General features: G+C 45.5%; 1 protein-coding gene across 10 annotated transcripts in view; it reads right to left on the bottom strand.

Moving 5' to 3' along the window:
• Window positions 1–13,141, bottom strand: part of LOC120946232 (complement factor H-like) — a 3,139,400-nt gene that overhangs the window by 2,464,387 nt on the left and 661,872 nt on the right. The gene's annotated exons all lie outside the window — the stretch shown is intronic.

Here is a 13,141-nt window from a genome sequence, read left to right as displayed (position 1 = left end):
AAGCATGTGGTGCCCAAGCGGGTGATGTTTTGGCCACGCAAGATACGCTTGAGACATATGTTGCAAATAGCAACGGTGCGATCTGATGCACTCATCTCAAAAAAGGCCCACACCAAAGAACTTTTGGAATAACGCTGAGACAGCAGCGCCCTGCACATGCGTTGCTCTGCGTTGTGATGCAGTCAGTGTGCTGCCCTTACGCTGGCCACTGGAGGGCATTCTACCTCGTTGGAGATGTGCCTGTGCCTCCCCCTCCTCCTCCACCTCCTCCTCTCTCCTATCAGGCACCCACGTAGAGTCAGTGACCTCATCATCCCCTCCCTCCTCATCACTGTAGAAAACATGGAAGTATGCTGCAGCTGGGGGAACATGACTGCCAGATTGCTGTGCTTCTTGGGCACCCCCTCTCTCTGGGCTCACGTTACTGCCTTCCTCTATCTGTGTACCATCATTGGAGCCTTCGAAACGCTGCGCATCCTCATGCAGCATGGACCCAACACTGTGGTCAAATGGTTTGGGGGACTCCTCAGGGGGACATGGTGGGGCTAGGGAAGGAGTGAGTGATGCCATTGAGCAGAGGGAAGAGGACGCCTTGGCAGCTACTTTGCCAAACAAAGTACCCTGAGCCTGGGTGAGAGAGGATGAGATGGCTTGGTCATCCACTCTACCAAGTCTTCGGCATGTTGCGGCTCAACGCGGCCAGCTGCCAAAAACAAGGACGAGCGTGTCCAACGGCCACGTGCTGATGAGGATGCATCGTGTCCATGACCAGCACTGTTGCCTCTAGACGCAGGGCCTGCTTGCCCTCGTGACTCTCTGCCTCTCCTTGTTGTCCTTCCAGACATATTAATGGCCTGCAGAGGATAAAGGCAGTACACACATCGTAGCTTTAGGTGCAAACTACAGAGCACAAGGGCAGTACACACCAAGTAGCTTTATGTGCAAACTACAGAGCACAAGTGCAGTACACACCAAGTAGCTTTATGTGCAAACTACAGAGCACACGTGCAGTACACACCAATAGCCAGATTCAGGTAGGGCGGCTTAACTTTATGCGGGCGTAGCGTATGTTATTTACGTTACGCCGCCGCAAGTTAGAGAGGCAGGTGCAGTATTCACAAAGCACTTGCTCCGTAAGTTGCGGCGGCGTAGCGTAAATTGGCCGGCATAAGCCCGCCTAATTCAAATGTGTAAGAGGTGGGCGTGTTTTATGTAAATTATTCGTGGCCCCACGTAATTGACGCTTTGAACGAACGGCGCAAGCGCTGTCCGTAGACGTATCGCAGTGCGCATGCTCCAAATCACGTCGCAAATAGTCAATGCTTTCGACGTGAATGTCACCTACGCCCAGCCCCATTCACGGACGACTTACGCAAACTACGTAAAACGTGAAAAATTTGACGCTGTCCCGACGTTCATACTTAACATTGGCTGCGCCATCTTTTTGGTGGTTTATCTTTATGCCTGAAAACGCCTTACATAAAGGGCGTATCTTTACTGCGACGGCCGTGCGTACGTTCGTGAATAGGCGTATCTTGCTGATTTACATATTCTAGGCGTAAATCAGCGTACACGCCCCTAGCGGCCAGCGTAAATATGCAGCTAAGATACGACGGCGTAGAAGACTTACGCCGGTCGTATCTTAGCAACATTTAAGTGTATCTCAGTTTGAGCATACGCTTAAATATACGACGGCGCGGATTCGGAGTTACGACGGCGTATCTACTGATACGCCGTCGTAACTATACATGAATCTGGCTACAAGTAGCTTTATGTGCAAACTACAGAGCACACGTGCAGTACACACCAAGTAGCTTTAGGTGCGAACTATAGAGCACAAGTGCAGTACACACCAAGTAGCTTTAGGTGCAAACTACAGAGCACAAGGGCAGTACACACCAAGTAGCTTTAGGTGCAAACTACAGAGCACAAGTGCAGTAGAAAAACCAAGTAGCTTTATGTGCAAACTACAGACCACAAATGCAGTACACACCAAGTAGCTGTATGTGCAAACTACAGAGCACACGTGCAGTACACACCAAATAGCTTTTTGTGCAAACCACAGAGCACACGTGCAGTACACACCAAGTAGCTTTATGTACAAACTACAGAGCACACGTGCAGTACACACCAAGTAGCTTTATGTGCAAAATACAGAGCACACATGCAGTACACACCAAGTAGCTTTATGTGCAAACTACAGAGCACACGTGCAGTACACACCAAGTAGCTTTAGGTGCAAACTACAGAGCACACGTGCAGTACACACCAAGTAGCTTTAGGTGCAAACTACAGAGCACACGTGCAGTACACACCAAGTAGGTTTAGGTGCAAACTACAGAGCACAAGTGCAGTACACCAAGTAGCTTTATGTGCAAACTACAGAGCACACGTGCAGTACACACCAAGTAGCTTTATGTGCAAACTACAGAGCACACGGCCAGTACACACCAAGTAGCTTTATGTGCAAACTACAGAGCACACGTGCAGTACACACCAAGTAGGTTTAGGTGCACACTACAGAGCACAAGTGCAGTAGAAAAACCAAGTAGCTTTATGTGCAAACTACAGAGCACACGTGCAGTACACACCAAGTAGCTTTAGGTGCAAACTACAGAGCACAAGTGCAGTAGAAAAACCAAGTAGCTTTATGTGCAAACTACAGAGCACAAATGCAGTACACACCAAGTAGCTTTATGTGCAAACTACAGAGCACACATGCAGTACACACCAAATGGCTTTATGTGCAAACTACAAAGCACACATGCAGTACACACCAAGTAGCTTTAGGTGCAAACTACAGAGCACAAATGCAGTACACACCAAGTAGCTTTAGGTGCAAACTACAGAGCACAAGTGCAGTAAACACCAAGTAGCTTCAGGTGCAAACTACAGAGCACAAGTGCAGTACACACCAAGTAGCTTTAGGTGCGGCGGCGTAGCGTAAATTGGCAGGCGTAAGCCCGCCTAATTCAAATGTGTAAGAGGTGGGCGTGTTTTATGTAAATTATTCGTGGCCCCACGTAATTGACGCTTTGAACGAACGGCGCAAGCGCTGTCCGTAGACGTATCGCAGTGCGCATGCTCCAAATCACGTCGCAAATAGTCAATGCTTTCGACGTGAATGTCACCTACGCCCAGCCCCATTCACGGACGACTTACGCAAACTACGTAAAACGTGAAAAATTTGACGCTGTCCCGACGTTCATACTTAACATTGGCTGCGCCATCTTTTTGGTGGTTTATCTTTATGCCTGAAAACGCCTTACATAAAGGGCGTATCTTTACTGCGACGGCCGTGCGTACGTTCGTGAATAGGCGTATCTTGCTGATTTACATATTCTAGGCGTAAATCAGCGTACACGCCCCTAGCGGCCAGCGTAAATATGCAGCTAAGATACGACGGCGTAGAAGACTTCTACGCCGGTCGTATCTTAGCAACATTTAAGTGTATCTCAGTTTGAGCATGCGCTTAAATATACGACGGCGCGGATTCGGAGTTACGACGGCGTATCTACTGATACGCCGTCGTAACTATACATGAATCTGGCTACAAGTAGCTTTATGTGCAAACTACAGAGCACACTGTCATGACTAAGCACTGACTAAGTGCGAAATGCGTCGGCCATACTGTATCTTGTTGGTTTGCAGTGACTGTTTGTGCAGTTGAAAAATAAAAAGACAACTTTTTTAAGTGATTTTGGAGTGCGGCTGTCCAGTTTTCGTCCATTCATTTGTTAACTTACTGGAGCAAGTGCCGTATTCCTCAAGCACTTGCTCTGTAGTTTGCGAAGGCGTAGTGTAAAAGGCCCGGCGTATCCCCGTGTATTTCAAAGGGGGCGGCTTATATTTAAATTAAGCGCGCCCCCGTTCCGATCGAACTGCGCATGCGCTGGGCTAAAAATAGCCCAGTGCGCATGCTCCAGTTCTCGGCGGAAAACCTCAATAACGCCGACGTGTGCGTCATTGACGTAAAGTCGTATTCAAGAACGACTTAGGAAAACGACGTACCCGACGGGAAAAGACGACGCGGACCCGACGCCATACTTAACATGGCATACGTGGGACTGGCGTAAGGTTACCCCTAATATAGCAGGGGTAACCTTACGCTTACGCAAACAACGTAAGCGGCGGTTACGCGACACGATTTAGTTCGGGAATCGGCGTATCAGGCTCATTTGCATAAACAAATGAGACCTGAACGTAAACGCCACCTATCGGCCGGCGGCGAATTACATTTAAGATCCGACAGTGTAAGTGACTTACACATGTCGGATCTTCAGCGTATCTATGCGAAAATGATTCTAGGAATCACTCGCATAGATACGCGGGTCAAAAAAGAGAGATACGACGGAGTTTCCTGAGATACTCCGTCGTAACTCTACTGATAATATGGCCCACTCTCTCTCTCTTAGACAGATCTCTAACCACCGCCGTAACACCATACACAAGGCCGCCCTGCAGGCGGCCTTTTATAGTGTGGGACGTGTACTAAACCCCCTGAGCCATAATTGGCCAAAGCCACCCTGGCTTTGGCCAATTATGGCTCTCCGTTTTTTGCGCGCTGTGATTGGCCAAGCATGCGGGTCATAGTGCATGCTTGGCCAATCATCAGCCAGCAATGCCGCAGTGAATTATGGGCCGTGACGCGCCACTCGAATTTGGCGCGAACGACCCATATCGTTCGTATTTCGACATGGGTTCGACTCGAACACGAAGCTCATCCCTACTCTTTACATTTTCAAATGGTAGATTTAACAGTGCTCCATGAGATGATCAAAGCTTGGGATATTTTTTTATAACCTAACCCTGCTTTAAACTTCTCCACAACTTTATCCCTGACCTGTCTGGTATGTTTCTTGGCCTTCATGATGCTGTTTATTCACTAAGGTTCTCTAACAAACCACGGAACAGCTGTATTCATACTGAACAAAAAAAGTGTAAGATGATGAAACTCTCTAAAGAGTGTCAACAAATTAAAACAGCGCTATCAAATAACTGTGCATATTTGACTATATAAAATACATTACTACAACCCATATGTAATGATATACAGTGATAATAAACAAAATATATCCAGTTTAAGAAATAAACACTAAACTGTGACTGTAATAATGAACACCCGTGATTGACTTAAACGTGAAGTGAACGCACTAAAAGTGCAAGAGACAGTCTTTAAAATAATTTAGAACGTGGCCAAACAAAGCAAAGTTCATGTGTATAAGGATCCTGCGATCTTCAAATATTTCCAAAAACTTCCACCACACCCGTGGTGAGCCTATCATGAGCAGCGTCTGCTCGACCTATCAGGTCGGCTTGCCGCTGTGGCTGCTGGGTAAGACAGCCAGCCAATGGAGGAGGTGCTGACTTCCTCCTAGCTTTGGGCTGCATAAGCGCTCTATGCCCGCCCATCGCTGTGGGCGGAGCGGGACGCGCTGTGCAGCACGTGATTGGCTCAGACTGCTGCAGTTGGGGGATGTGACTGACATCCTCTCTCACCTATCAGAATCTGGGCACTGGCGCCACGCCTATCGTACTGGCTGATTGATTCATACACCAGCCAGTGGTGATGGATGATGCTGTTTGCCCACAGTAGTTTGGGAACATCGTTTACTTCCGCCCACAGTTATGGAGGAAGTGGTAAAGCGCCCAGGACTGATAGGTTGATTGATCTGACTACATCAGATATAAGGTAACCATTTGTGACTGTGTGGTTAGTCCCATGAATAAGTTTTTATAACGAAACATGTCGGGGTATTGCCATACAGTCTAATTTTACCAGTGAATGCTGCGTTTTTGGATGCAGAGTGTGTGTGAAGTTTTTTATTTAAGTGGATGTGCAGCTGCATCTGACAGAAGTCCATGGCACCGTGAGTAGGAGAATTGGTTTCACTTTTTCTCGCTGATCGGGGGTCCGCCGTGACCGCTTCTCACCATTTTGACGTTTGAAGGAGTTTTTTGATGTGATATTCTGCTGTTTTACAAGATTTTGTTTGTGAGTGCACTGTTTGAAGTTTTATTTTGGTGTGCTATTAAACCTTTGATGGCATCACACTATTTGCACTTCTTTTGTCTCTCTCTGACATATATGTGGAACTGATTGGATGTCATATTTGGATTACATCTATACTGACGGGAACAACTACATCTGATAAGGTTTTTTGTGCCAAAACACGAGAGTGTGAGGCAAACCTATCCGGTGAGTGTCCATTTGATGGGGGAGGAGTCACTGAGCACTGTCGGGTGTGGTGGAAGTTTTTGGAAATATTTGAAGATCGCAGGATCCTTATACACATGAACTTTGCTTTGTTTGGCCACGTTCTAAATTATATATTTTTTTTTTTTTTTTTTTTTTTTTTATTTATATACAGGGAAACAGGGGGGTCCATGGGAGCCCCCGCGGCATTACAGACATCTGCAAGATAGGTAGGGTAAAACAAGACATCAAAAGGCAGAACATAACATTAAAGACTGGGCAGTGTATACATTACATAGCCACCTTAGCTTTCATAACGACGAGATCATTTATCCAACCCTCTAACTAGGGACATAATTGCTTGCCTCATGTCGTCATGATCACTCCTTCCATTTTTCCCCTTTGTCTGCTCGTGGTGCTCGACACGCACCTCCGATGTCTTACCAACTGCCAGGGTCCCATGGTCCCTTCTCCCTTACTTTTCATATTTGCGTATAGGATAGGGGTAAGCAGAGAAAGATGGAAACAAAGATTGAGAGCGAGCACTCCCTGGGTTTATAGATAGAGAGAGAGAGGAGGAAGAGAGAGGTAAAGGTATACGGGGTAGGGGGTGGGGGGCTAGGTATTGTGGAGGGGGGTCGTGAACATGGACAGCGCGTCTCATTCACCAACTTCAAGGTCACCATCAACTAGCCTCCGCCTAAGGCTCTTATGAGGACACTGTTACAGACGAGATCAACGAAGTTCAGGTCGGGGCGTTCTCACCTCTTAGGGCAATACCTTCCTCGGAGTAGGAGAAGATATTCCAGATGCGCCAAGTGTTTGTGTAGGCTTCTTGCCTATCCTGACTCGTAAGGATAAGATCCTCCATCTTATTGATCTCGTCTATTTTCCTCAGCCACATGGCTATAGTCGGTGGAAGGGGCGATTTCCAGCGAACTGGAATGCAGGCCTTGGCGGCGTCCAATAGATGGCGAACAATTGATTTCTTGTACACCCGCGTTGGGGCGTCAGTCGCATGGAGAAGGAAGAATGCTGGATCATTCGGGATTGTACGGTCCGAGAACTGCTGCGTGATCCGTCGCACCTCGCTCCAGAAATGTTGGAGGCGTGGGCAGGACCAAAAGATGTGCAACAGTGTGCCCTTTTCTTCCATGCAACGCCAACATCTGTCCGATGTCGCAGGGAAGATCTTGTGTAGTAGGTCTGGGGTTCTATACCACCCGGTTAGGATCTTGTAGTTGGTCTCATGTACTTTGGTGCATATAGAAGATTTATGTGTATGGGATAGAATTTTTTCTCTTTTCTGTTCCGAGAACGTACATTTAAGCGCGTGTTCCCAGTCTGTAAAGCATGGGAGGCGGTAATCGTTTTTCGGCAAAATCACCTGTTCGTGTGCAAGGGACAATGCGTGTGGCAGGATCCCCGTCTCAGTGCACCACTCCTCTAGAATCGTGAGAGGTTGATCCGTCGCGGGACGGGGGGGCGTCAGGGTTCCCAAGAAGTGGCACAGCTGCTCAGCTCGAAAGAAGTCCAGGCAGTAAATTCCCCCCGGGTCCATTAACTCTGCCCTCGTTTTCCATCTGCCCGCCTCACTGAAATGGGATACTTGATAAATACCCTGTACTCTTAGTGCCTTTAATTTCCCGTCCCTTATCCCTGGCTCGAACAACGGGTTCCCCAGGATCGGGCGTAGTGACGATGTCCGAGAGCTAAGGTTTGTCCTTGTCAGAAGTCTTGCACATACCGCAATGGTGTTGCCAATGAGCGGATGTCGCTTAATGTCCCCTCGCATGGCGTTGTAACCCCAGGGGGCTCGTTGTAGCGGAACATCGCATTGGGCTTGCTCCAGTTTCGGCCACAACTTAACGTCCCCGTGTCGGCACCAGTCAATTAGTCGGCACAGTTGTGCCGCGTGATAATAAGCCCTGATATCAGGCATCGCAATGCCCCCCAGTCGTTTAGGTAGGGATATAATATTCCTATTAGTGTTGAGCAGAATATGCCATATTCGATTTCGCGATATATCTCGAATATATATTCGAATATTCGAGATATATTCGCTAAATTCGAATATTCGTGATATTTTATCGAAATTAATTGATTGCGATTTTTCGCTATTGCGAATGCGAAAATAATTGCGATTTTTTTAATAACTGCGGTATGAGCGCTCTGATTGGCTTAGAATATTCGTGATATTTTATCGAAATATCGCAACATGCGAATGCGATATTTATTGCGCAATTTCGAGATATGCTGGAGGAGCGCTCTGATTGGCTCAGAATATTCGTGATATTTTATCGAAATATCGCAACATGCGAATGCGATATTTATTGCGCAATTTCGAGATATGCTGGAGGAGCGCTCTGATTGGCTCACTCTGAAATCGAATATTCGAGATATTTTAACGCAATTTCACAAAATGCGAATGCGAAATTGATTGCAGATATTTCGAAAACTGCTGTAGCAGCACTCTGAAATCGAATATGTATGATATTTTAACCCAAAAACATATTGCGATTGCGATTTTTCGATCGCGCATGCGCAATAGCGCGAACAACACGCGACCATTTCCTGGAGCCTTGCCAGTTTCCAACTTATGTTCGCAGCGCAATATTACAGCAACATGGTTGGAAGCAATTTCACTAAGTCTGAGGAAAAGTTGCTGATTTGTGTAAGTATTTTGACCACTGTTATTTCATCATCTTCAACTGCATTTTATTCTAGTTTAAAAGTTAGTATATATGTTCAGATATTAGTATTTCACAAAAAATGTGTCTCCTGCTTTTACAAAACTACAAGTCCCAGCATGCCTGGACAGCTGCAGACACCCTGGTTGGCAAATGTGTATTTAGGCACTTTTCCTTGTTATTTAGCATAATGAATTTAACATTTTTTTGGACATAGGACGTATGCGAACGTCCTGACTTCAGTGTCCTCAAGGCCCAAGGACGTTCGAATACATATTGCCCTTTAGATGTTGCAGAACTACAACTTCCAGCATGCCTGGGAATGCTGGCACTTCTAGTATTGTAAGTTCTGCAGGCCCACATTTTTCAGGCCTTTATGCACGGGTCTCTAAACTGTGGCACCCTAGATGCAGCAAAAGTAAAATTCTTAGCATGCACTGACAGACCGTGGCTGATGGGAGTAGTAGTTTTGCAACAGCTGGAGGTGGACTGGTCTTGAAACCCAGAGTTAGGTAACAAACCCGTAGTGTTTTGCAACCATTCTGCCTCCAGCTGGTTATTTTCTGTTGAAAAGCCTGTGGCGTGCAAAACACAACCCAAAAACTCCACCCGCTGCAAGGAAAAATTTGCACACACCTAAAGAGTGACATCACAAAAAACTGCGACGGTTGCATACGTCAGTGGTCCTCCGAAAAGGTCCCGTCTCTGACCCCCCGGGGCGTTAGGCTCCTGACAGGGAAAAGAGTTACTGTGGTCCATACAGCCGAAGCCATATGGACCCATCTCGGTCCAAGCAGCGCAATCAACACGCGAACAACACGCGACCATTTCCTGGACCCTTGCCAGTTTCCAACTTTATGATCGCAACGCAATCGCAGAGCAAGATGGTTGGAAGTAATTTCACTGTATCTGAGGAAAAGTTGCTGATTTGTGTAAGTATTTTGACCACTGTTATTTCATTATCTTCAACTGCATTTTAGTCTAGTTTAAAAGTTAGTATATATTCATAATTATGCAAATGATAATGGCTGCTATATTTATGTAAAAAAGGTGGCGACCGAAATGGCAGTATATAAAATCTGTCATGTTACCCCTGTCATTGATTAATAAGGCGAGAATGCTTCCAATTGTTGAATAGCATACATTTATGTCATATATCCATAAGGCTGTCAACAAAAGTATTACAATATACTTTGTTCTTCATCTTGCAGAAGTTCCTGGAAACAGGATACGATGAGCTGCGGAGGCAGCAAGAAAAACAGGGAGTTATAAGCTCCCTGATTGAGGAACTAGGCGAAGAACACACTCGCATGGCGATCCTCAAAAAGTGGTCCGACCTGAAGAGGCGCCAGATGAACCGGGTCAGGCGTATCCGGAATAAATATCATCCTGGTAAGTTATTGGTCACAGTTATGTTTTTTTTCTCTAAAGTGTATTTTGTGCGTGTACTCGAGAGAGGAGCCGGACTGCAGGAGTTGGGAGTAGGCAGGCCTCCCCCAGAGGTAATCTGCCACCTTTTTCCATGCCCCGGGTGGCAATGGCGGGTGTGAGGGGGTCCTCCCACACAGACCGTCCTACCTGCTCCGCTTCGAAGCCCAACGGGGCAGAGGGACTCCCTATAAGGGAGTGAGAGGATTTGCCCGCTCAACCAGCCCCGTTAGTCCTTCGCCTCTCTTTTTAGAGACCGCATGGTCAGAGTGCGTGCATGTTAACCCAATTGCGAGTGCGTGTGTAAGTGTGGTGGTTTTTGTGGGAGGGAGGTGGGCATACTAAGCGCAGGCTTACCTCGCATAGCACACCCACCGGGGGCCGAGCTGAGACCACCAAACTCAATTCACATGTAGCCGAGAGCGGGATCCGAACCCCTAGCTGCAGAGGTGAATGGCTTGTCAGCGCAGTGGCAATCGCGTTGAGCCAGCCCGGGTCCCTTGGGGACAGTTATGTAAGGTCATATGTAATTAATGTAAGGTCAGATGTTGTTAACCAAGACGCCATGTTGTTGTAACATATATCACCACCAGCCAAGGTATTCATAGTACTGTTGGAAAAAAACATGGGACAGCAGACAGGAACACAGAAGTTATGTGGGAACATACTTTTCCCATTGCTTTGCATGGGACTTTAAACAAAAAGCCCGACCCTCACCAATGGGGTTAGTTAAGGGATAAATTAACGATCCTATACTTTAAGTGGACGTATAGATAACATGTGACCAAGTGTTATCGAAATATCTACAGCTGTTATGAAATAACATGTATTTCCCATAGAGTTGAATGGGACTTTAAAGAAAAACCCTGACCAAGGCAAATGGGGGTGGGTATGGGTTAAACCACCAATCCTATATTTGTGGCTGACATATAAGTAACCTGTGTGCCAAGTTTCATGTAAATATCTTTAGCCGTTTGGACGTGATGGTGGAACATACATACATACATGCACACACACGTTGAGTTTTATATATATAGATTCCCACTAAATTCCTGTGTTAGGCGTGGGGTTGTTATAGTAATCCTGTGTACTCCATCAAGTACTTTTTTTTAACATGAGATCGTCTGAACAAAACAAAGGAGACAAAAACAGCTCATTTTACCATGGTGGCAGCCCAGCTCACGCTCAGTCCCCTGTAGTGCCCACAAGACCCTTTAATATAACATTGTCCCATTGGTTAACTGTCTATATAAATTAATTTGTATTCATATACAATACAGTAGAGTACACAGAATTTGCATACGTCATTAGAAAACATTTTTATAATATATGAACATTGTGTTATTATAGGAGCTCCGCTACCAACTGTGCGCCCCAAGCGCACAAGGCGACAGGCCGCAGAGGAGGAGCAGGAGGAGGATGTGGAAGAGGAGGAGAGGGATGAGGAGGAGCAGCCAGGGCCATCCACATCACCACCCCCAGTTCCTGTGGAGGAGCAAGAGGAGGAGCTGCACCCCCCCCCGAAACTTCTGGTGGAGTAGTGGGTGACGAGGAAGAGGAGCAGGATGAGACGGTTAATTATACCGTCAATCAGGAGGGTAAATATGTGCACATATATTAATAAAATTTCAACAATAAAATGTAGCTCTAAAAATGGACAGCATTTAAAGCAGGGCTGTGGAGTCGGTAGATAAATTTTTCGACTCCGACTCCTCAGTTTTATGTACTTCAGACTCCGACTCCCCGACTCCCCGACTCCCCGACTCCGACTCCTCTGTATTAATATGCGAATGTATTTTATAGATTCCTTGAGGGAAAGAAACGCAAACTACCACAGGACTACTGGCTGGGAAGCCAACAGTCTACTGTATTGCACAGTTTAAGCAAAAGACAAACACAATGAAAACAATCAAGTGACTGGATAGTAGCAGCAGGCTTAAACATCAGGAACATGATCTTTAACAGTTCAAAAATACAGACCACATTATTTGGCTGTTTTAGAACCAAAACAAAGCTTATCTATAATGAACCAAAAAAAAAAAATATGAAAAACCTAGAAATGGTTTATATTAATCTTGAAATGTAGTTCTAGGCTTAGCAAATGCAAATAAATGCAATGTAGAGTTCTAAGGAAGAGAATTGCCTCTGCCAGATCCTCTTTCATAGAGTCTCTTAAGTCAGACTTTATTATTTTTATGGCTGAAAATAATCTTTCGTAACGGTCTTTGAAATCCAAATGTTTTTTTCTTATATCCTAACAGTTCTAAAAAAGCTAGAGGTGAAACAAGCTGCCATGAAAAACCTGACGAAGAGAGTAATGGCAAATGAGCAGCAGATACTGTTTTTGATGCGCCAAAATCAACAACTGGTGCAACAACTGGCGAAAAACATGGATGAGGTGACAGAGCTTCAGAAGTTAATGTCCTAATTTTTTTTTTTTTTTTTTTAAATAAAAAATGTTATATTTTGCAAAGGTTTCATTTCTTATTGAAATTGTTAGTTTTTTAAACACATCTAACTTCACATCTAACACATCAACATCAACATCAACATCAACACATCTAGCTTAATAATAACCGAAAACATTTTATACTATTACTAGCTGAATACCCGGCGTTGCCCGGTCTTCCTATCTTAACCTTTTGGGGAGGAAAATCATAGTAATATAAATATACCCATCTTTTATATAAGGGTGTTGGTAAGGGTTAATTTAACTGTTATATATTTTTATTTGGCATATAAGTAATATGTATAGCGGGTATTATTGAAATATCTCCAGGCGTACAGAAGTTATGTGGGAACATACATTTTCCATTGATTTGCATGG

The sequence above is a fragment of the Rana temporaria genome, chromosome 7 (assembly GCF_905171775.1).
Source record: "Rana temporaria chromosome 7, aRanTem1.1, whole genome shotgun sequence".
Classification (NCBI taxonomy): domain Eukaryota; kingdom Metazoa; phylum Chordata; class Amphibia; order Anura; family Ranidae; genus Rana; species Rana temporaria.
Note: the sequence above shows the minus strand (reverse complement) of the source record. Positions and strands in the feature narration are given on the sequence as shown.